The sequence below is a fragment of the Vicugna pacos genome, chromosome 17, assembly GCF_048564905.1.
Source record: "Vicugna pacos chromosome 17, VicPac4, whole genome shotgun sequence".
In the NCBI taxonomy this organism is placed as follows: domain Eukaryota; kingdom Metazoa; phylum Chordata; class Mammalia; order Artiodactyla; family Camelidae; genus Vicugna; species Vicugna pacos.
In genome coordinates this window covers 39,148,996-39,173,440 of record NC_133003.1, presented here as the reverse complement: position 1 = coordinate 39,173,440, position 24,445 = coordinate 39,148,996, and the positions used below count along the sequence as shown (strand labels likewise).

General features: G+C 45.6%; 1 non-coding gene across 1 annotated transcript; it reads left to right on the top strand.

Annotated features, from left to right (window-relative positions):
* The first annotated feature begins 1,400 nt into the window (after nt 1-1,400).
* On the top strand, nt 1,401-1,473 carry TRNAA-CGC (transfer RNA alanine (anticodon CGC)). The gene has a single exon. It is a non-coding gene; the product is annotated as a tRNA-Ala (tRNA).
* The last annotated feature ends 22,972 nt before the right edge of the window (nt 1,474-24,445 follow it).

Sequence of the window (24,445 nt, the reverse complement as noted above, 5' to 3'; positions counted from 1 at the left end):
GGTGGCTCTACCTTCAAAATACATCTGGGATCCAACCACTTCTCATCACCTCCACCTCAACTGCTTGGTCCACATCACCTTTTGCCTGGACCACAATAGCCTGTTAACCAGTCTCTCTGCTCCTTGCCCTTTTTTAGCTCATTCTCTGTGGTTAACTAGAGTGAGTCTTTTCACATATACATTCAATCATGCTATTCTTCTGCCCACACACAGCAGTGCTTTCCCATCACCACACAAGCAAACTTGGAGTCTTTCTGGCCCCAGAAAGCCCCAGATGAGCTAGCCTCTGGCTACCTTGCTGAACTCATCTCCTGTCACTGTTCCCCTCATCTACTTTGTTCCAGCCATGCTGGCCCCTTGGTGTTTCTGGAACATGCCAAGCACATCCCTGCCTCAGGATCTCTAACTAGCTGTTCCCTCTGCCTGCAGTACTCTTCCCCAGCTCAAATGTCACAGCTCAAATGTCACCTCCTCGGGGAGCTTCCTGGCCATCTTTCTAAAATAGCATCACCTCCTACACTGTTTTCTCTTACTTTGCCCTGCTTTGAATATTTATGTGTGTTGTTTATAGTCTTTTCCCTTTCCACGAGGATAGAAGTTCCCTGAGGACAGGAATTGTTTTTATTTTTTCTTTCTGATTTTGTGTACTGCCTTATCCCCAGTAGCCTGGAACTTAGTGGGTTTTCAGTAAATATTATATAATATGCAAGGCACATAATTGTCTTTTTTTTCCTAATTATCATCCTTAGTACATTAGTTGGGCTTTTACAGAGCATTGAGTTAGCTAATAAATTCCCAGTTGGAAATGAGTTATGTTTTTCCTCTTTCTTATGTTAAAACATTTAACTTCCAGGCAAAGGACCTTTAGGGAATGAAGTTTTAAAAAAGTAAAATTTAAAAAATTTGTAAATCTTAGGCAACTTGGTTAAGATTTGGGAGAACATAGAAGCAATTGGGGCAGATAAATATAATTCCAAAACACGTGGCTAAATCAATGGTATTACTCTAGGCTCTTCTGATTAGAAGAGTCAGAGATCCAACAAAGGGGAGCTTCTGTCTTACTATGTAACTACAAAGTCCAAGGCATAGACTTCAGGTATGGCTGCATTCAGGTGCTTGAATGATACAGTGAATTTTCATTCTGTTCTCTATTTCTTGGCAGCTCGGTCTCCTCTGGTGTTGGCTTTATTCTCCGGCAGCTGTAGGCGTCTGTCTTCCTTATAGCTGGTAATCCCATGGGGAGGAAGGCTTCTTCAGATCATGAGTCCAGCAAAGACCCCAGGACTGAGGCAGACGAGAGCCTTGGATGGCCATTCTTACATCAGATATTGTATCCAGGGGGATGGAAGGCATTTGCTTGAATCACATGCTCATTTGCACCTAAGAAGAGAGGAGTAGGGGGATGGTATAGCTCAGTGGTAGAGCGTGTGCCTCGCATGCATGAGGTCCTGGGTTCAATCCCCAGTACCTCCCTCAAAAAGTAGAAATAAATAAATAAACCTAATTACCTCCCCCCACCAAAAAAAAAAAAACAACCTATAAAAAATTTTTTTAAAAAAAAGGAGAAATTAAGGTCAACCCCACTCAGCCACATGGACCGAGCACCAGAAGGGGCTTATCAAACAGAAAGCAAAAGAAGGTGAGATGGATGTGTGAGGGCAAAACATCTGCTGTTCACTAGATCAAGAGAAGAAAAAAGGTTACATTTGACTATGGGATGTCATGCATTGCTCTTTGAGTTCAGTGATTTCAGCTGGTCTTAAAAAGTTGTAGAGGGTTTAAGCTGATAGTGAATATGGAGTGTAGAATGTGAGGGGGCTGTCCTTAGGACAGAAGAGGTTGCATGTGCATGTCAGACCACAATGGCAGGAGATTTTGAGGGACTTGGAACATGGAGGCTTGGTGATTGTCCCCATGCCTTGAACTAGTTTAACCCACATGGAACTCAGCCTCCATTCAGCTTTTCTATTTTCTTTTTCCCAAGTTCTAGCAACTGGATTTCTCAGCCCTGCTGGTGAGCCAGGCCCTCAATCCATTGGACTGTGGTATACAATGGTGAGAGTAATTGTTTTGGCCTCAAAAAGACACAATATTCAGTACTTGCTATGCCATTCACTGTATTTTTGTTCTTGGGCAAGTTGCTTAACCTCCTTGAGCCTTGGTGTTCTCATCTGCAAAGTGGGTATGATCCTTGGGATTGCTGTGTTTTGTGATTTGAAATATCTGGGGAAAGACCTATTATAGGTCCAGGCTCATAAAGGCATTCAGTGAATGTTGTTTGTGGAATAAATGAATGCTCCATGGTTGTGGCTGTGTACAACTTTAGGTCCTAAGCTTTCAGCACTGCTTTGTGTCCCTGTAATGAAAATTTCTGGGACTAACCATATCATGAATGCTACAAACATGCCTGGTAGAATGCAGAATGATTTGGTGGGCAAGATAAACCAACTCTGGTGCTGTTAAGCAAAAAAGGAATTTATTTGTGGGCTGGGGGATCTGAGAACTGAAAGAAAAGCTGACTATCTGGGCCTGGAAGGACAAGATCGGGTCCAGGATAGAGATGGCAACCCTACTAAGGCACCATGGTCTTGATGGATCGGCTCCAGAAAGCTTCTATCCAGGTATCATTCTGTTCCCTTTCCCAGGAGAGCATGGTTGGTCTAGAGTAAACACACAACCCAGGCTTGACCAGTCAGGACCTACCTAACCACACAGCTGTGGTAGAATGCATCACATTGGTACATTACACACCGCATGCTATGCTCGTTTACTTGTCCTTAAACTATTTGTTAAACATCTGAATTGTGCCCTGTGCTAGGATCTGAGATGGGAGAGACCAGTGCCTGCCCTTGTGTAGTTCACAGTCCAAGAATGACTGATTAGACAGGACCTTTTGGCCCTAGAGTTTAAGGTAGGACCTTTTTCCCACCTCAGAGACAATGTGCCAAAGGGAAGAGTGGTTCTCCAAAGGAAAACTGAGGCCCTGTGAGCAGAAGAGGGAGAATGGCTGTCGGCAGGAAAAAGCAACAGCTGCTCCCCTACACCTAATGAGTGTATTGCTCCAGTTTTCAGAGCCTTGGTTTCCTTATCTGTAAAGTGGGGATGATAATGATACCTACCTCACAGGGTTACCTTAAAGATTAAATGAGTTAACATATGTAAGGTTCTGAGAGTAGTGCCGGGAACGTAAAACGTGCTCTATAAATGTTAGTAGCTTCCACCATCACTGTCATCATCATCATCGTCGTCATCGTTAGTATCACGTCAGGCTCCTGATCCACTATGCCGTGTCACATGCTATTTTCATAACTTCATAATGAGAAGTGGGGAATGCCTGACAATGCCCCAGCCCCCCAGGCAACAGGACTTCCTGAGCAGTAATAAGAAAGAAGAGGGAGAAATTTGGCAACTTCTCCTTCTGCAATCACATAGCCAGTGCCTTCTCAGGTTTCCCCTTTGCCTGGGGATCTGCAGCCTGTAAGTGTTAATTTAAAGTGAACTCTCTAAATGGTAACTGGTGCAGGAGCCTCAGGCTGCAGACAGAGCCCTTCTCTGCAGAAGGTTCCAGGCCAGTGGCTTCGTTCCAGCCCTAACCCTGCACATACTCATAACCCAGAACTGACTGAAAGTGATTGAAATGCAAGTTTTTGTTGAGCTGAGATGCTAAATTCAGGATCGGGAGCATATGGATCGCTCCATATTTGTTTTCTGCATATCTGATGTTAGCAATTTAGAACATCACTGGGACGCTCCCGAGAGAATTTCAGTTCTGTAAATGAAACAATTATTTTGGCAGTTTGGGAAAGATATATTCATAACTTTCATGGTATTTAAAGGGGAAATACACCTTCCCTGAGTCCCTTTTTCTCTTGCCAGATATGAAGAATGAAATCAGAGTGCAGAGGGAATAGGCGGCATAAACAGAAAAATTGACAGTCAGTGAGCTGCATTCACAATTGGATTTCTAGGTTTGACAGCGAGACAGGAAGTAAAAGTGTTTCTCCAAATCTGGGCCCAGGGAAGTTGTGGAGAACACCATGCCTGGGGCATTATGTTCATTTACTCAATCATCAATTGTCTAACAAGTGCCTCCTATGTGCTCTTGCTAAAGTCTGAGATTAAAATTGCCAGAGCTGGCCCTTTGTAGCTGTTGACAATCTATAATACTGTATAGTAGGATTCTTTGGTTTCTGATAACAGAAGGCAAGTTACAACAAGCTTAAGTGAAAAAGTAAGTGACTATAATGATGAAAGGGTATCTTCTGGAGCCCAAGTCAGGGAAATCCTAGAGGTAGGATTGAGACCTAGGAGTTAAAAGGGCCCAGGCAGACCTGTCTGTGTCTCTCATCTTGCATACTTGCTCAGTTTTTCTGTGCCTCCTGGTCCTTCCCTTTTCCCAGTCCACATAGCAGAAAATGGCTGTCCCACAGCTTCTGAGTTTTCAGATCGCCCCACTTTTGAGAGATCACCCCAGAAGAAAGAAAATCTCTTTATCCCAAGGCTAAATGTCTGGGAGGGAAGCTGGTTGGTTGAGCTTGGCCCAATCAGCTATGGCCAGGGGTTAGAGTTACATACAACCTCTCACTCAAAGTGTGGTCCCTAGATCAGCGGCACTGCTATCATTAGTGGTCTCAGTACAAACACCACATTTGAAATGTGGACTCTTGGGGCACCTCAGAACTACTGAATCTCCATGTTTGCAAGATCCCCAGATCATTGGTTTGCACGATGAGCTTTGAGAAGCTTTGCTGTAGAATCTACGTGGCTGCTGGCTGCCACTCTGTGTAGGAAGTGGGCAGATAGGGTTGTGGTGAGCTGAGCAGACAGCCCAGAACATTTCTACGACAATAACATAAAAATGCTCAGCTCTGGAGGCTACTTCCTGAAACATTAGCTCTTAAGAATATCTGTAGAGGAGAGTGGCTTAGAAATTCATTGTGACAGAAATGAAGTGTTCCGTGTCTATGTGATGTTTCTCAATAATTGCTTGATTCTTTCTTCCCTCCAATGGGGCTGCAAACACCTTCTTGGAGGGCTTTTCTGATCTCTAATGAAGTCTAGACAGTTTACACACCCCAAGCTGGCTATGGGGTTGGTTGGTGATCATGCCTCTGACAAGAAGTCCAAATGTGGGAATCCCATGGCCCATTTGGTGACTCTGTAACTACGATTGATCATGATCTTGTAGGAAATACCCTTGGACACAGGCCATGAAGACCTGGATTCCTGGCCTGGATTTTCCATAGTGGGAGGCAGGGCAGGGGGGAAGTGTGAGCTTTTATTCTGAGTCTTAGAGTGTTAATGTAAAAGAAGACCATTCCTGTCTTCACGAGAGTCTCTCTTTCCCTGGTGCCATTTGCTCGCCAGCATGGCCCCTCTGTCACGGATCCTTAAGTGGGAGGCTTGTGGCCAGGGTTTTAATCTAAATTTCTCACATGTTTGAGTGGTGTTGAGGACCGTAGACCTCATCTTGTGTTTTTCTTTTGTGTCTCAAGGGCACACAGTAGGCGCTCGCTTCATGCTTGAGAACACTCAGAGCATCACATCCTGAATGAAAATGGAGACCGACAAGGGTCCCTTTGCCATGATTTTGCAAGACCTTCTACTTAGGTTCAGCCGGGTTCACCAGACCGCTTTCACTGGAAGTCTGAGACGTGCTTTGGGTGCTGAGCGCCCCGAGCTCAGGACGTCCGAGAACCAAGACAACAGGTCTACCTTCACTCCCTGTTTACATTCCTGCTTTATATGCATTTCAGAATTGTTTGCATACCTTAAAACAAAATACATTAGAACAATAATACCTGTATGTGTACAAGTGTACACACATGGGGGTTGCCCATTCAGAATTTCTTTTCTGATAAGGATGTTTGGTCAAAAAAATCTGGAGACCCCTAGTTTGGAGACACAGTTTTAAAGATGTTTTAAATGTAGCATAAAACTTTATTGACTTCAACCATGTAATAGTTTGCCGCATGCCAAGCAATGTTCTGAGCGCGCTACAAATATTAGTGTATTTAGGCTTCATGACCAGTTTGTGAGCATAGGTACTGTTCATATCTTATGGAAACTGACGTCCAGAGAGGTTCTGTCACTCAGCTAGAAAGTGGAAGCTTGGAGACACACCCAGGCAGGCTGGCTCTAGCGTTCAGACTCTTACACACTAATGAGGCTGCTCCTTCAAACAAAATCTGACAGAGAGTCAAATGCACAAAACAGAAAATAAATAATCAGAGCGAAGGGTGAGGAGCCTCTTGATCTGCCCTTCAACTCTTTCCTTCCCTGAAGTGCAGAGTACCCCAGGGAACACAGTTTGGAAACCATCAGCCTAATCCAACCTGTTCATTTCATGCACTGGGACCACCTCTCTGGTGGTGAAGGGGGTACCAAGTTTTATCCTAGGTCACCCAGCTTCTGGATGGCCAGACTGGGAGACTCTCACTTCCAGTTCTGGGGTATTCTTTCTGCCTCCCCAAATTGGACATGTGGGGCTGAGTTAAGTCAACCTTTCTCCAGAGTCTGTACCTTCGGGAGGGGCTCCTCTCCCACTGCCAACTTTTTACAAAAGCACATTGAGAATGTATGGGTGTCCTTCCTGGGTTATTGTTCTTCTCCTCTTTATCCTTGTTGAGTTTGGCATGATTTACCTTCCAGGTTAATTCTTTTTGTTCAAGTAATTGATTTCACCAAGTTTCAGACCTGAGCTTGTTTCAGGCAGCTATGTTTTGAGGAAGACAGAGGGGGCTGTGATGGGACGATGAGATGAAATTGTGACGTACAGTGTCCGCTCAGGCTGAACCTGGCCTTTAGCATCTGTTCCTGTGGGGCTGGGAATGCCACAGCGCGTACCTGACCCCAGTCGCCCACGTGGAAGTGCAGGGGACAGCCCAGGACCTGTTGGGCCTGCCTGCGCACACTGTGACAGCCCACTTAAAAAAATTATTTGTGATTTGCCCTCGGCTATCAATGGAGATTGAGAGTATTGATCCCAACTGATTGCCGAGGACCAAAATAAAGTGAGAGGGTAATTGACTGCCGTGTCCCCCATCGATCGAGCGCCACAGTTCATCACCACTGAAATTATTTTCAAGTACTTTGGTTTATCATTCCTAATAAATATAGAAATTGAGTAATCAAAATGACTTACATTCACATCGAACCAAAAGCTTTTAAGGAAGTGTCTATGTTTAAGTGAGTCCATATTCTACGCTGGTTTTCCAGTCAAGCCCCCAGGGTCCATCCTGACAGCTCCAGGGTAAAGCCTGGTTTAAGAAGAAAATGAAGCGCCAACCCTGAGAAGCGGGAATCCCGGTCACCAGCACTTTTCCAGTGACATCACGGTGTTAGTGGCCGCTGGGACTTTAAGGAAGAGCCCTCCTACTTAGTCACACTGTCCACCTCATCCATCACACAAACATTCTCCTCAAGGCAGCAAGATTTATTTATTTCACTCTCACAGCACTGTTCATAAAAGCACAATGGTTGTTTTCATGTTTCCAGCGACGTTAGCAGTTGTGTTATTAAATCAAAGTAATCATTAATCGTGTTCATATGGGTTATGCGGCATTTGGCCCTGTAGTACCTTAGAATCATATTGCTTCATTTTTTTAAAAGATTGTTTTAAAGAAAGACCCAGCATCCTGAGAAGCAGGTGGCTGAAGAGTAGGACTGAGATGCTTTGGGAACCAAGGCTCTGCAGCACCGCACCGTCCGATAGAAATACAGCCGTAGGCGTTACTGAAAAATACCGAGAGACGTGAAATCTCACAATAAAAACTGCAGGACTTACGGAGAAAGTGGGGTGAGGGGCATAACACTACAAACTTTGTCAGTGACACAATTAAAAAAAAAGGAACCTAGTAAAATCAGCCGAGTTGTACATATGTTAACCGATTAAGATTATGTAAATACTGTACCGTATATTGCATTTACCTTGGGAGAGACCTGGCATTTGCTTGAGGAAGTGGTATTGACAAGCAGTGAGTGGCTGCTTGGGAGTTGTGGTAAGTGGTGGAAGGAGGGTTGTCTGAAATCGGGTGGGAAGTTGTAGCACCAGATGTGGGTGCGTGTGGTGCGTAATCCACAGGGTAAACTGAAGTAGCTGGTGGATGTTTGTGTGCATGTGAGCATTTTGTGTGTTTCCACACAACCCAGTTCAGCTGGGTGCAATTTTCTGGATTCACCTAGGTTTTCTTGCAGACATGAGTAGGCACATGATTTGTGTTATACTCAAATCACTTCCCAATATATCAGTTGCATTGGGACAAATTCACCTTTTCAAAATAATTATAACTTACACAAGGTAAGTTACCTTGTGTAAGTTATACACAAAATAACAATACATACATAACATATACTATATACTGTATGTACATATATATGCTGTATATATAACGATGTAACTAGTAGGACTAATAGGAGCCACAAATATGATGAGCCATCTATGGGACTTAAAATTTCCTAGTAGCCATATTTTAAAACGTAAGAAATAACAAGTGAAATTAATTTTGGTAAGACATTTAACCCAGTATACTCAGCACATGATCAATATAAACATTAATAGGATATGTTGTGTTCTTTTTTATACCACACCTTTGAAATCGTGTTTGCATTTTACACTTACAAGCACGTACATCTCAGTTCAGACTAGTCATGTATCACAGTGTCCGTAACCACATACAGCTCGTGGCTACCCCAGTGGACAGTGAAGGTGCAGTGTATAAAAGTGCCAGACGTCAACGCTACAGAGAATGAAGACAGTCGGCCACGGAAAGCGAAAACCCCTTGCAGGGTGTAGGATCTCCCTCTTTCTGTTGACCAAAGCTGAAGTTTAGGCCCGTACTCCAGATCTTTAAAATGCACGAATATAAAAAGTGTATATTTATTTAAGAGAAACTTAGACTGCATTTAGAAAGCAGATCCCTGTGCCTAGTCCACATTACTTCATTTAGGCCTCTTTTTTTTCTTTTTTTTCTAATAGTCATTGAAGTGTCAAAGCACAGCCTCAGATGGTCATGCACGTCACTTGCCTTTGTGAATTTCTCCAGGCTGAGAGCCAGACCTACAGGTCTGTTGCGAATGCTTAATTAACACATGTTTGGCATGGAGTAAGTCCTCAATAAATGTTTCCTAAGTTGAGTTGAGCTCATTTGTCAAGTTGTCATCTGCGCGATGGTGTTACTTCTTGAATGGCGATATTGAAGGACTAGAAACGTTAAATTAGGATTTTCTTCCTTTTGGCTTGAGTTTCTTATCACCCATTCATCCATTCACTCATTTATTCACTAAGCATTGATTAACCACTTTAACCTCATCTCCCCACCTCCGTCCTCATCCTCCACGCCTCGGCCAGATCCAGTCTTTTAGTTCCCCAAACACACCATGCTCTCTTCCTCCTTGGCCTTTGCACATCAACTCTTATATCTGACTAATCCCTACTCCCCTACTCAGGCCTCAGCCTACCCATTTCTTCCCCTGGAGAGTCGTCCCTGACCCCCTGAAGGTGTGAGTCCTGAATCTCCCCACTGCCCCAGTAGCACCCTCCGCCATCAGTGCTCAGTGTCATGATTACAGCTGACTTCTCTGTCTCTGGATTAGCTCAGGAGCTCGCAAGGGCACTGGTCATATCTGGTGGGTTTGCCTGCAGCTTGCACACCTTCAAGGGGAGAGTTGGAGACTCTTAAAAATTACGGACAACAAATGCTGGGGCTCAGAATGAACACTGAGTGCAAGATGGGTCAGATTATAAGAACAGCTAGGCTTCCACACTGGCAGGTTCCGTCATAATCCTCACACAGCAGTCAGAGTGAATTTTTAAAAACACAAACCTACCATGTCACACCTGCTCTTAAATCCTTTCAGTGGTTCTTAGAATTAAATCCAAACCCCTGATCATCACACAGAAGGCCTTCCATGGTCCGGCCCTCACCCACCTCTCCCCCTTTATCTTGTACGGCTGTCACTGTCCCGTGTTCTTCACCTGCTCTGACCTCCCTCCCTGTCCTTGGACGTGCGAGCTCTCACCCCGCTCCCTGTGCTGTTCCCTCTGCCTGCCCTACCCTTCCTTCAGCCCCACATCTGCATGTATTTGACTTACTCTCAGATTCCAGCTCCAGTGTCACCTTTCCTGCCCACCTTCCTGAAAATGGCCTTTCTCAGTTTCTCTACCTGATCATCCTGTTTGATGTCTTTCATGTAACTCATCTCTGCAGGCAATGATATTGTTGATGTGTTTGTCTCCCTTTTTGTCTCTCTTCCCCATTAGAGCTTACGCTCTAGAAGGCTGGGCCCTGCCTGTCTTGTTCACAGCTGCATCCTCAGCACCTGGTATATCAGGTTCTTGGTAACGCTTTTGAATGAATGAATAAAGTAGTATTGTGTGTGTTTGGTGGGGCGGGATCAATTGGACATGGGTGTAAAAGAGAAGGAGTTGATTTCTAGCTTAGCATCGGTAGTCATTTTTTTTCTCAGTTTAGCTTCTCCCATAAGCAGGCCCTGCTGTGAGGATTCCTGTACGAGCAGTTTGCTGGGAGGTGATCCCAGGAGGGACTGCAAGGCAGTGGAAAGGGAGGCAGGCTGGGGAAGTTGGCCGGTTATCAAGGGCGTTGTAGTAACTGTGGCTTCCGCTGTGGGAGTCAGAGTGGAAACCAGGCCCCAGCGTGGCGTGATCCCTAGACGGGCGCGGCCTTTGGTTGAGGGAGTTAATTCTCTGGCACTTCTGGCCCATGGAGTAGAGGGGGGCTTCGGCCCCCAAGGGGAGCCCGTGGGCCACGGGAAGCTGTCAGAGTGCACCACACCGGGTGAGGCCTAAGGAAATAGGAGCTTGATGCCACCAGCATCTACGATATGTGCCTGTCACGGAAACAGGGCCCCCAGAAGGGGGAAGTCTGAATGGCAGATAACGAATGAGTCTTGGAGAAGGTGAGCAGGCATCACCTGCAGGATATGCAGGCGAAGACACCCAATGGGCAGCTGCAAATATGGGTGCAGAGCTTAGGGCGGAGGTGTGGCTTCACAGCGCGTTTGGCACTCGTTGCCAGATGTGGGCACGCTAAAGCCAGGGGGTTGGATGTGGTGGCCCTTGTGGACAGAGCCACACGTGGCAGTATTGGCCGTCACCGACCATTTTATTCGACCCGAAGTCATCTTTTCATGTGTCTTTTATGACCTTGCCACATTGTTTTTTCCTTTCTGCTTTTCTAGCATTTTATTGATATTTATGGAGTGGGTGGGAAGGATGAGGCCTGGAGGGCAGGGGCAAGAACCAGCCTGAGGCTGAGGAGAAGTGGTTCAGGATGTAGGAGAGTGAAGGAGGCTGATGTGGGAGCTCCAAGCGGAGGAGGGAAATGATGGATGAAAGTCCTGAAAGTCGAGAATTCAGATTCTGAGGTTTCTCTTCAGTCAGTAAACAAATATTTTCTGTTGTGTTTCAAAGTTTAAAGGCCTTGAAGACTAGAAGGAGTGTGTCTTCCTACTAGGCAGGAGCCGGGGAATGCAGGGTGAGTAGGGTCAGAGATAAGTCATGTAGCAAGCTGTTGCCAAATGACAAGTAGTAACAATATTTTGGTGGCATTTAAAGAAAGGCATCTCTTTAGCTCGCATGTGCGAAGAATGGCTTGGTGTTGGATGGCAGAGGCTGGAGTGGCTGGGTGGGTCCTCTCCTCCTCCTAGGTCCTTGGACTGGTAGCCCAGGCAGTGTCAAAAGCACAAGAGAACATGCCCAGCCTCCCAAAGGCTTTTGAGCCTTTGGTCACTTTGTACCTGTTAACATCCCATTGGCCAAAGCAAGTTGCATGTCCAAACCCAAAGTCACTCTATCTGCACTCTATCCATGGAGCCTGTCGGGGTAGGAAGTGAGTATTTGTGTGTGATATTCTAACCTACCACATAAGAAGAGGGATCAGAGAAAAAAAAAATCAAGAGATCCCACATCTAACTTCTTTCCTGGGCTCTGCAGCATTTTTTTCTTTTACTCTTCAATTTTCCAAGCCCTAGCAAGTGTGCCATTGATGTGGTGGGGGTCACGGTGTGAGTGGATTAGACAGAACAGGTTATAAGGCTTGGCTGTTTCCTTTTCAGAGGAATCCAGTTAGGGACCTCAGATAGTTACAGGGAGACCCCCCACTCAGGGGGCACTAGCTTCGAACCCCAGCCTTTTCATGCCAGTGTCATGAGTGTTATTTGAGAGGCCTTGCAACTTCTGCCTCTCATCTCCCCCTGCACACGGCTGAAGCGTTGAGAGAGAAAGTTTCGGCAAGTGGAGAGATACAGAGAATCAGTGACTTTGAACGGTTGTATCTTCTGTTTTATCACTAAGTTTCACAATTTTGTATCTTCTGAATCTTCAGTTCATTAATCAGCATGAGACATGGAGATAAAAACACATTGATACAATTACAGAGGGTGAGCCAGTAATTATCATCAAAGAGTGCAATTGAAAACACATTTTATTTAAATATTTGTCTTAGAGAATTGCGGTTTGCGAGTTTACAGTGCTTCTAGCGAGCGCAGCGGTTTGGGAGACGGTGACCTCTCATTTCTGGTTCTTTTGATGACTGTCACAGCCTGGAAGCTTTCTTCCTGGAACCCACCTTCCCCAGCAGTGGGGCAGGCACATGGTAATGGCTCAATTTGTTTTCATGGAGTGAATAAACTATAAAATTGGAACAGAACAGTCCACGGAGATGTGAAGGAGATGAATGAAATGACATTTAAAAGGATCTTGAGTCTTCAAGGTAAAAAATCCTGGATTCACCCCCACTTTGAAAGGAGTGTAAAGTCAAGAGTATATGATTTTGTACTATGTAGAGATTATAAATGTCCCCAAATTACATAAATATGCTTTTCTTGTGCCCGTAACCTCAGGGACAGATTTTTGTGGGCTCTGCCAAGTAGAGTATGTTCTATGCGTGAAGGGTTTTGTTCTTTGCGTTAGTATATTTTTACTGACAGCTGGGGTGTTGCAGGGCTGATTCTTATGTTAAGAGAGCATCAATTACTTAGCTAAGTACACTTATCACCCAGGATTCTTTATCTGTTCTTAGCAACTGAGTGCTTGTAGTTTTTGTATGTTACATGTGAATTTCCCTCCCTGCAGTGAATATGGTTTTTATATTTATGTGAAGCTGCTAATGTGTTGCTCGCTAGATCATGAGCAATGGGCTTTTGACAGCTCTGTTCATTAGTCAGTGTGGGGGAAAAATAAAAGAAAACACATTGATGTAGAAACAGAGTGTGAGCCAGCAATTACCATCAGAGAGCACAATTGAAGCCACATTTTATTTAAATATTTATCTTGCGAATTGATTCATACAAAACAAGAAGCCTTTTTTTTTTTAAATTTATGAATGAATTTGCTGCCGAAATCTGAAGAGCAAAATCACTATTTGAGTTGGGTTTGATGCAGTCCACAGCTCACAGTACAGAGAATTAAATAACGCCAAATTATTCATTGTGATGTATCATTAAGATTGCTATGTGTGAATGTGTAGAAAGATAGTAACACCGTGCAGCTGTTCACTTAGGAATCCCAACATTGTATAGTAAGAAGAAGGAAAGAAAAGCTGTTAGGTAACTTTTAGAACCAATAACAATAATAGCAAATGTTTAGAGATGCTAACCACCGGCCAGTTGCATGCCTCAGTGTATTTTATGTAACTTAACCCCATGAAGTGAGTACCGTTATTAATCCCACTTTACAGAGGAGGAAATGGGGCCACAGTGAAATTAAAGGACTTAGCCAAGTTCACATCAGTGTGTGGGACGGGACTTCTCAGGATCCCCCAGGAAGACCCGACTCCTCACCAGTCCCATTTCCTGTTTGGTACCTTTTGATAGAGATTGGTCGCTAGAGCTTAAATAACAGTGGGGATGAATCTCGGTCCTGTGTCTTGCCAGGACTTCCAGTGATGGCAGTTCCAAAAATCTTCCAGTTTGCTGGCATCCATCTCATTATCCCCTCTGGGAAGATTAAGCCAGAAGAGCTCTGATGATGTGAGGACACACCACCCATCTCCCTCCCTCCCCAAACAGGATTGTTCGACATCTGGCCATCTGACCTCCTCTCCCCCCACCCCACCCCACCCACAAGGCAAGAACTTCACCTCACCTGTGTTTGACAGCCGGGTGGTGGACCAGAACTTACTGGCCAATTGCACTGTATAGAAATGTGCATTATCATAGATATTTACTAGACTACACTTTTTTTGAAAAGTGATCCTCTATCATTGAACCGTGAGGTTATTTATAATTTGCCAACATTATCAACACTGCAAACATCTCTGACCGGACAACTTTGCCTACTTATCATCCTGCTCTTTTAGGAATGCATCACTGGACGGGTGATTGTTGGGTAAAGGCTCTTTATACCCTTGTGTTTGCCCTCCCAAAAGTTTGAACCTATTTAAATTCCATCTGGCAGGGAATGTGAGTGCCACTCCTGTCGTTCCATGTAATGCAGTGGTGGAGTGAAGTGGGCAGGTCTCTGAATGTATAGATTCAGGAATAAACACGTAGGTAAGGGTGTTGTCCAGACCTTGGGTGTTAATGGCAGCAATTAAATTGGGAAAACAGAGAATTTCGAAAAGAAATGTATTTAGCAAGTTGTATGTAGAGAGAAATGCAGTGGTGCAGCAGATAAAGGAGCTCCAAGCACCGTTTTATGTGAGGACGTGGAACCAGTGGGAGAAACCTGAAGCAAAATCTTACAAAGAAACATGGGCTTATGGAAAGGAACCGTGAAAAAGGAGCATAATTATAGATGTTTCATAGGTGATAGAAGATGGAGGAAAAGGAACAAAAAGAAATGAGAGTGTTGTAAGTAAATGAAGGTATAAGTAAGAGAAGGAAGTGAAAGCTCCAGCTTTCTATTGCATGTATTGGAGGGAGATCTGTAGACCAGCTGGGTTTAACCACTTTTGCTATTTAAGGAAGTCATGCCAGAAAACAGTGGGGTTTGGGCATGGCATTACTACATTCCAGGGACTAGTTGGAATATTCATTTTGCTAAGTAGACCCAGATGGGTTAAATCCTGAACACTGACTCACAGGAACCAAACTCACAAGAGACTGATGTATAAATCTTGAATACAATTCATTTATAATGCTAGCCATAGCTACAGAGAGTATCCCACTGTCATGCTCAGTGAGCTCTGTATTATCTCCCTATGGACAGAGCTTCATGAAAAGCCATATTAGAATTAGAAGGTTGCTTTGTTAAGCATGGTCATGGGAAGGAAAATTAGTCTTGTGACTTTAGAGGATAGTTTATTAGTTGAAACTGTCTCAGAGACAAATGATTAGAAATCAAACTTAAATTGGCTTAAGCAGAGACAGACCTTATGTGCTCCTGGGACTAGGAAGTCAAAGGGTTCTGACAAGGTGGGATCACAGGAATTGAAACAGTGCCATCTAGTCTGCTTCTGTACCATTAGTTCACTGTTGGGCTATAAACTCTATGCTGGGAAGGAAACATGTCTCTTACACCTACTTGTCCCTTAGCCAGTGCTCAGTGAGGACTTGTTGAATATCCAGAGAACAAATTCTGGGGCCAAGACACTCTTTCCCCAGGCAGTTCTAGAGAGTAACTGTAGAAACACTGTAGAGTTTCCTCAACCTTCTTGATCATAAGAATCACTTTCAGTTATCCATTCCCAGCCCATTCTCCTGGAGAGTTGATGTAGCAGTTTTGGTAGGAGCCAATAATCTGTGTTTTTAACCAAAGGGGCAGGGATTCCTATGTGTTGGAGAGGAGAGGAGAGCCTCTGACAGAGATGGATTCTGAGTCCGTCAAATTTGTGTGTGTGTGAATGAGGATCTTGTTAAAATACAGGTTCAGATTCTGTAGGTCAGAGATGGGGCCTGGATTCTGTATTTCTAACAAGCTCTGGGGTGATGCTGATGCTGCCAATCTGGGGGACACATGCTGGGGACCAGTGGTTCTCACCTGGAGTCAGTTTTGTGCACCAGAGCACCTTTGGCCAAGTCTGGAGGCATTTTGGATGATCACAACTGAGGCAGCTGTGATATTACTGGCACCTCGTGGGTGGAGACCAGCAGTGCTGCTGGCAGTCCTACTGTGCAGAGCACAGCCACCATGACGTAGAATTTTCCAGCCCCAAATGCAGCCCTGCTGCTGCTGAGGAGTATCTCCTTCATGTGGCACATGCGAGACTTAATAAGACGCAAGCTTCATTTGCTGCCTCCACAGTCTAGTCTGGCCTCCATAGGGCCCCACTCATGATTCCTTTTTTGGCTTTGAACTGTTGAAGCACTTTAATCATGTACCAGCCAGAAAAATATTCGCCAGTGCCATCGCTCCTTGAGACCTTTTCTCTGCCAGGCACTGTTCCAGGCACATTGTTGCCTGTGTGGAAGGTACACTTGACCCTTGAACAACAGGAGTTTGAATTGAGGGGATCCCCTTACGTGCAGGGGTTTTTTTTTTCCAATAAAGATGTACTACAATGCCACACAATCCAAGGTTGGTTGAATCCCCAAGTGCAGAACTGCAGACATGGAGTAAACTTGTACATGGATTTTCAACTGCATGGAATGGGGGAGGTCAGTGCCTCTACCCGCTGCATTCAAGGGTCAACGATTGTTACTATCGTTATTCCTGTTTTCTGGATGTGAAGTCTAAGGCTCCAAGAGGTTACGCAGCTTTCTTAGGTCACTTCTGCAGCTGACCGAAGCTGTTAAAAAATTACAATAGTTGTAAAATTGATTTTTAAAAAATAAATAGCATGTGAATGTAGTACAAAAGTCAGAAAGCACAGAAGAGCATGCAAGAGCCTGAGAAAGAAATCTCTATTCTTCCCCTTGCTGCCAGCCATCCCCTCTCTTTCCCAGAGGTCATTTTGCTCTGTTTCTTGGGTGTCCTTTCAGAAAGAGTCTCTGTATTAAAAGATAAATGGATGAATGGATGGATGGATAATTTCCACAAAATGATAGGCTACTGTGTTAGTCCTCTGGGGCTGCTGTAACAAATCACCACAAACTGGGTGGCTTGAAACAATAGAAATTTGTTCTCTCACAGCCCAGAGGCTGGAAGTCCAAAATCCAGGTGTTGGTAGGATCTGTTCTTTCTGGAGGTTCCGAGGGAGCAACTGTTCCATACCTCTCTCCCGGCTGCTGTGGATGCATCACTCCAGTCTTGGCTCCTGTGCTTCATGAGGCCTTCTCTGTCTGTATCCACATTTCTCCCTTCTTATAAGGACAGCAGTCATTGGATCTGAGCCCACCCTAATCCAGTAGGACCTCATCTTCTGCAATAAGGTTACATTCCAAGGTACCAGGGATAAGGGCTTCAGTGTATCTTTGCGGGGGAAACAGTTCAACTGACAACAGCCACCAAATGTTTTGTGTCTTACTTTTTGCACTTAATATGCCTTGGGTATTTGTCCACTTCTGTGGCTGGAGCTGCCCTTTCAGCAGCTCTGTAAGATTCCTGTGTGTGGACACACAACTGTTTTACTCAGTCTTTTGTCAATGGATGTTTAAGTTTAACCAACCTTCTGCTCTTCTGTACTCATTTTGATTTCTTCCTCTTTCTTAATTTTTTAGAGAATAACCCAGAAAGATGGCAAAATGTATTTATCTGTCTAGATGCCTCAGAGTCAGGAATGACCTATAAAGAACCTATTCTAGATAATCTAGAAACCTCTTTTGTTTCCTAGTGTGGGGGAGCCCAGTTTCCCAAAGTTTTGTTGAGTGACTGTGATGGTTCTCAACTGAGCACCCCTTGGGGAGCTGCTAAAAAATGCAGATGGTGGGGCCCCGTCCCAAACCATCTCCTAAAGAGGTGTGGTGCTGGGAAGCTTATTTTCAAGAAACTCCCCGGTGGTTTTAGTGGATCATTAGTATTGAGAGCCCCCAGGCTGGGTGTCTTGAACTGTGCCAAGTGCTGGGAAGATGGTGGTAAGTACAGCTCAGTCCTTGCCCTCAGGGAGCCCAGGGTTTCTTAAGGAAAACAGCACCTTGAATAGATGGTTCTGGTCTAAATCAACCTGAGGAGCCTTCAACACAGCCCAGGTGGTAGAGGTTGGCTGGGACCCAGGTGAGGGAGGTGATGCCTCGGCTGGAAGTTATAAGGTGAGAGGCAGTTCGCTGAGCCAAGATGTAGGGGAAGGGCCATCTAGAAGACACCGCACAGAGCAGCAAAGGCACAGAGCAGAACAGCGCGGGATGTGTGGGGCGACCCTCCAGTCCCTGGGTGTTGTTGGAACGCAGTGAAGGAGGTGGGGACAGAAGGAGTGAGTGTAGGGGAAGCGGCCAGTGGTACATCACAGTGGCCTCTCTCGTATCCTTCCTGGTCCACTAGTGCCTTCAATCAAATGACAAACTGATACATGCTTTGTCCCCAAGGTCCTCTTAGGCACACTTGCTTACCCCAGGAGGCAAACCTAAAAGAAGTCTAAAGAGACGGTAGTATCTCTCAGCTGCCGTCCCGACAGCCTGAGAGCTGGGACTCAGTCGGGGACGAAGGAGGAGCCCAGAGCCGGTGAGCGTTTGTGCAGAAACGACTTGATTGCCACGGAGAAGAGAAAAGGAGTGAACGTGGGAACAGCATCCCTTACAATCCCATCCTTGTATTTTAAGAAAACTGATGATGCAGAACTTGGGAAGAGGCTGGGGGAAGGTGAGAAGAAATCTGAACCGTGGCTATGTGGAGGCTGGCCATCTGGAGCCGGAGCTGCTTCATCAGACAATCCCTAATTGTTTTTAATAAGGTGCATAAGTTATGTTTGGCTTCCTCTGCTCCGCACAGCCTCCCTGTTGAGACTGTTTTTTATTTTCTTTTGAAACAATAAGGCCAATATAATTAAAAAGCAGTGAACATATTCACCTCCCCGTGACTGGGGCGGGTAATTATGAGGCTCCTTCTTAAAGGAAGCGTTGTTGTTTTGCTTCTCTGTGTTGCAATTTTAATAAAGAAGGAGATGGCAGAGGAAGAAGAGCACTGGGGAAGGTCCAGTCTTCGTCTGCCCTTCCATTTATAGAAAAGGAGCCTGGCAGACTGGACGAGGGTGAGGACAGAAACACGTGTCTGTCTGGCTCACCATCTATCCCCATGCCCAGCACAACCTCTGGTGCTTAGAAGGCACTCAGTAAGTGATTGTTGACTGGCTAACAGCAAGAGGAGGAAGGACAGAAATATTCTGGGATTTCCACCTCAGCACCAGACCCCAGAGAAGGATGCTCACAGCTGTCCCATTGAACTATCTCCGGCAGAGTTGGGTACCATTTCTAAATGACCAAGATTGGCAAGTGGAGAATAAGAAGAGGAGAGAGTTGGATGTCCTAGGACAGCACGCTCAGGGGGAGCGTCATGGGGTAAAGGAAGTAAAAGGATGAGAGAAAAAGAAATGTTAAATATTAATTTTCAGAGGGAAACAAGGGAGCACTGTAACTTACCTGAGACAAAGGACTGACATTTCCAGGCGTAGGAAGAGATGAAAAACAAATAAGCAGCTGGTAATAAATCCTCCAGTCTAGGAGGACCCGTGAGGTGGGGAGGGTAAGCGGGAATCACCCTGCACAGGATGTGAGGTCTCAGACATTTTCCTCTGGCTCCTACTTCCCTAACACATGCTACCTGTCACATCGTGAGCGAAATGCTTTGCATGTGTTGGAATATTTGCACCTCCTGGGCACCCCGTGAGCTGTGTTCAAAAAATCCCAATTTACCAACGAGGAAACAGATTCTAGAGGCTGAGAAACTGGCCCCAAATCCCACAGCAACGGCAAAGCCAGAATCTAAACCCAAACTGAGTTGTTGTCAAAGCCTGAATCCTGACCTCCGCACTTTGTTTACACCCCACTTTACCCCAACTTCCCACTTCGTCTCAGATGCAGGCACAGTTGTTCCTTATAACCAATTCTATGCCTCCATCTCATGCTTTCCCTCTTGGCAGTGTACAAACTGACCTTCTTTTTAACAAAACAATAGCGTACTATCCATACGTGATCTTACGCATTCAGTCTTCTCAGTGCTACAGGGAAATAAGGGTGAATGGGCCATGGGCCCTGGAGAGACTGAAAGTTTAGCAACTGGACCAAAGAGCTGGGCATAAAAAGCCAAGTCATGTGTGACTGTGATTGTAGTAATAGCACATTCTTGAACACCTGCTGTGCAACAGACTGTGTGTGCAGAGAGCTCAGGTAAGGGAGCCATGGCCCTGAGCTAGTGGCATCACAGAGGGCTTGATGGAAGGGGTGACATTTGAGTTTAGAAAGACTGGTGAGACCCTAGGACAGAGAGAGGATGGACAAGGCCCCGCGGGGACTGGTGAGGGGATTCTGAGGGTGTGGGCAAGAGTGCGATGGCAGAAGGGAGGGACTGGGGAGAGATTGGCTAAGGTGACTCATACCAGGTTACAGCAAACTGGAAATGTCAGGCTAAGGAAGTTGGGCTTTCGTAGGTGACCAGAAGCTATGGAAATCTTTAGCCATCTTTTTTAGGAACCCAAAGGAAAGGATGTTTGGAAATCTGTGGTCAATTTGGTGAACTGCAGGTGGTTGATTATCAGAGGAGCCCCATGTGTCCTGCGCTTGCCGGGACCACTTGAGTTGTTGGGGACAGGGACTTACTCCACATTGGTTTAAACAGAGAGATGAACTGGTTACAGTAAGTTGAGAGTCCAGAATAAGGTTGGTGGCTTAAGACTGGAGGCTCAAGCCAGACTGTGGGTCATTCTCTCTCCACCTCGTGGTTTCTCTCCCTCCTCTGCAGGCTTCTTAGGTGGCTCCCCCAGCCCAGCCCAAGCCCTGTGCTCTGAGCAACATTGGTTACAGGAGTCAATCTCCTTCATCAAAAATCCCAGCCCTCCTGGATTCCAGCCTCTTGGCCCAGACAGCCTCATCTGCCTCTCTGAACCAATCTCTGAGGCCAGAGAGTCCCAGGGCTCTGCGGAGCCAACCCTGAGTTCTAATCCCACATCTGGGGTTAGGGAAGGAGCCAGTCCCTCCTGGACCTTGAGGACTAAGAGTGAGGAGGAGCCATTCCTCAGGGGGAAAAAAGCAAAAAACCAGGATGTTGTTACCAGAAGGAGGGGGAGCGTTGGTTTGGCAGATGAAAACAGCGCATGTCTACTAGAACGGCTCCGAGCAACCCTGCAGAAGTGGGACCCTGGGGAGTGCATGGTGATGGTGTCAGTGCTCTGAGGCTCAAGGATTAGAAGCATCCTCCTGGGTCGCTTAAGCGCTGCTTGCTGTACCCGGGTGGCTGGGCGCACAGTGGGACCAGTGGTTGCTAAGAGGAGTCCTCTGAAGGAGGGCACGTGGGTCTGAGGGCTGGGGAGGTGGAAGGCAGACCGCAGGAAGCAGGAGATCTGGTTTCCCTCAGGGTTTAGGAGCTGAGCCCAAGGAAGCGGTTGATGTATTCATTTCTCTAGTGTTAGACCCACAGTTGCCAAATCAGGGTGAAATTTGCATGCCCAGTTTTCCATGCAGAATGTCGTTCTCAGGCAAATAGAGTTGCTGCGAACTCACATCTGCCCAACTTGTGAATAAATCCTGTATTTCAACCAGTCTGCTCCTGTCAGGGGTAGCCAGGTTTTCTTCTCATGGGGGCACTAATGAGGGAAAGATGGGGGCTCTTTGCTTGACCCAAGCAAGGTATCTTTGAGAGCCAGGACTATAAAGGAAAGGGGGTGGCCCTTCTTGGTCACAGACATCCTGGTGAGCAGTTCTTCCTGACGGTAGTCTAGAAGTCATCTACCCAGGCTCAGGAACCACCAGCAGCTCTCCAGAGGCTGGATCTCTCTATACTCAATCCCCAGCCCACCTGGCTATTTATAGAGGCATCTGGGGAGTTTTTAAAAAATTGCCATTAAAGCAAGTACTTCAGTTAGACAGTCCCTCTGTCTTGGACCTCAGTTTCCTGATTTATAAAACTGTTGTCTGTGGGCTAGATAATTCTTCATGGTATTCTCTGCGTGTCAGTACCCTGAGATTTGAATGGCTAAAATGTAGCCAACCCACCGAGAGGATCCCAAGAAGCCTGTCAGATGGAACTAAAGGAATCATCACTTGAGCATCCAGGATACAGATCTTCGTCGACTTTTGGTGAGGTTATGTGCCAATAAACCCATCACAGACGAAAATGCACTTAATACGCCTCGCCTACCGAGTATCGCAGCTTAGCATAGCATACCTTAAACATGTTCGGAACACTTACACTAGCCTGGAGTTGGGAAGAATCATCTAACACAAAGCCTATTTTATAATAAAGTGTTGAATATCATGTAACGTATTGGGTACGAGATGAAAAGTGAAAAACAGAATGGTTTTTTGGGCACAGACTGATTTTAAGTTTATTTGTCACTTACCCTCGGGATCTGCGGCTGCCCAGATCATAAGAGAGTACTGCTAGCCCAGGAAAAAGACCAAAATTCAAAAGTTTCTACTGAATTGCCTATCACTTGTGCGCGATCATGAGATCAACAATCGTTAAGTAGAACCATCATTAGATCGGGACAGTCTGTAATCCCACTTCATACCTCAAGTCCGAACTCACCAGGTGATCCAGGTGAGAACCTGGGAGTGACTTTGCCCCCAGGGGGCCCTTGACAGCGTGGATGCCTCCCTTGGTCACCACAAATGCAGTGCTCTGGGTGTCGCAGGGGTAGAGGCCAGGGATGCTGCCTGCAGCCCCCACAACAAAGCACGACCCACTAAAACGTCAGTACTGTTGGGGCTGAGCCTCCTTGCCCTTCGGGTGGTCACGTGTGTCCTCCACAGTCAGAACCCCCGCCGGTGTGTCAGGTAACCGTCAATCCAGTCCTCTCCGGTTCACGCATACTTGGTTCAGCCGAGAAGCTGCTCGAAGCTGTTTTTCACGATGCTCATGAACTAGCTACATATTTTCTGGCTTTGCATTTTTGACTTTCCCTTAATATATGAACCACTTTCTATACTGTGACACATGGTTACCAAAGCTTTTTTTTTTTTCTCCCTTCTTCGCTCTTGTGTTTCTTCATGCCACACCAGTTTGAAGTGGGGGCGAGAGGGACATCTGTTTGGGCCTGAGCCTCTGGAGGAGGCCCTAAAAATGTCTTGAGAAGAGCTGAGTTGGAGACCAAAGAGGCGGCTATGTGTGAAGGCCTTGGGCAGCCCTCTCAGCTCCAGAATGATGATGCTAAAAGAAGCGCTAAGTACTCCCATCTTGTGTTTATACTATTCCTACTTCATAAAGCGAAGGAAAAAATGAAGAGGTGCTTATCAGCCTCTGGGAGTTAGAGATGCCTTTGTGATCGTTCAGAGCCAACTGGCCAACCGGAGGGCTGCGGCGTTTATGAGATGAACATGTTGTACATGTGAAGTGATGGTGTTCAAGTTACCAAGCTATTTATTTTATTGAGGTTTTCCCCATTTCCCCAGATGATGAACTGTTCACGCATGACTTATCTTGAGTTTGGTTTGACAAAGTCCGTGTGTTGCTGGAAAAGGAAGGAGGGAGAGAACTAATCGACGGTACAGAGGCTCGGTCTGCCAGTGACCCGTCTCCCAGGCTGGGATTTTAGGAGGACTGCGTCTGTAAAAAGAGGAGGTGATAATCACGACTTAGGTTTACATGCACTCTGGGCAGATTACATAAAGAGATTTTTCCCTGATGGACAAACAGAGGCACCTTGGAATTTCAGTCTCGTGACTATTCAAGAAAAAAATTTTCTAACGAGGAGTGTGTATGCTAAATCAAGCTCTCTGTGGAGAGCTTGTTAAATAAAATAACTGTAAAAATGTGAAGAACTCTAGAAGGAATAGAGTTGCTATAAAGCATTTTGAAATCAGGACACACGTGTGAGAATTAGTTTTATGGTTCTTAGGGTAACGTGCAGTCTCTGCATGGAAAGGTACCATTATGTAACTTCACTTTACTCTGATGAAGGAGAGAAGGAGGGAGTTTGGCCAGAAATGTCAGGTCCCCGAGATGCTGAGATGGTTCTGGATGAGTGAGTGGTGATTCTAACTTGTGCATTTACCTGAAACAATTAACCAGCCAAGGCGTCTCTGCTCACCTCCCTGGCAAACCACGAAGGACCACCTGGTCAGCTCATCCCAGGAAGCACTGGCTCTTTATCAATGGATTTCTTTCTAAGAGTGCTCTTAACCAGCATTTTCTGATAAAACCCCAATTTTGAAGGTGTCTTGTCCAACAACCACCTAATTTCCAAGTCAAATGTTTTGTAAGTGACATCCGTCCTGATCAGTTTGCCTAAGTAAATGACTTGTCCCAGACTGGTAGGGAGGACTTTCTCCAGGAGAAATCTAATAGGAAGTGGAAATTTTTCTTTTAAAAAGAGATGAGAAAGGAAAAAAGACACAAAAGAGATGAAGTAGATGGATAACTGAAATTTGGCCTGTCGGTTGGCAAACAACATCAATTAAAATGCTGGGTATGTTAAGAGATACAGGAAGGTGCTTATGACATCAGAGACAGGAGAATAGT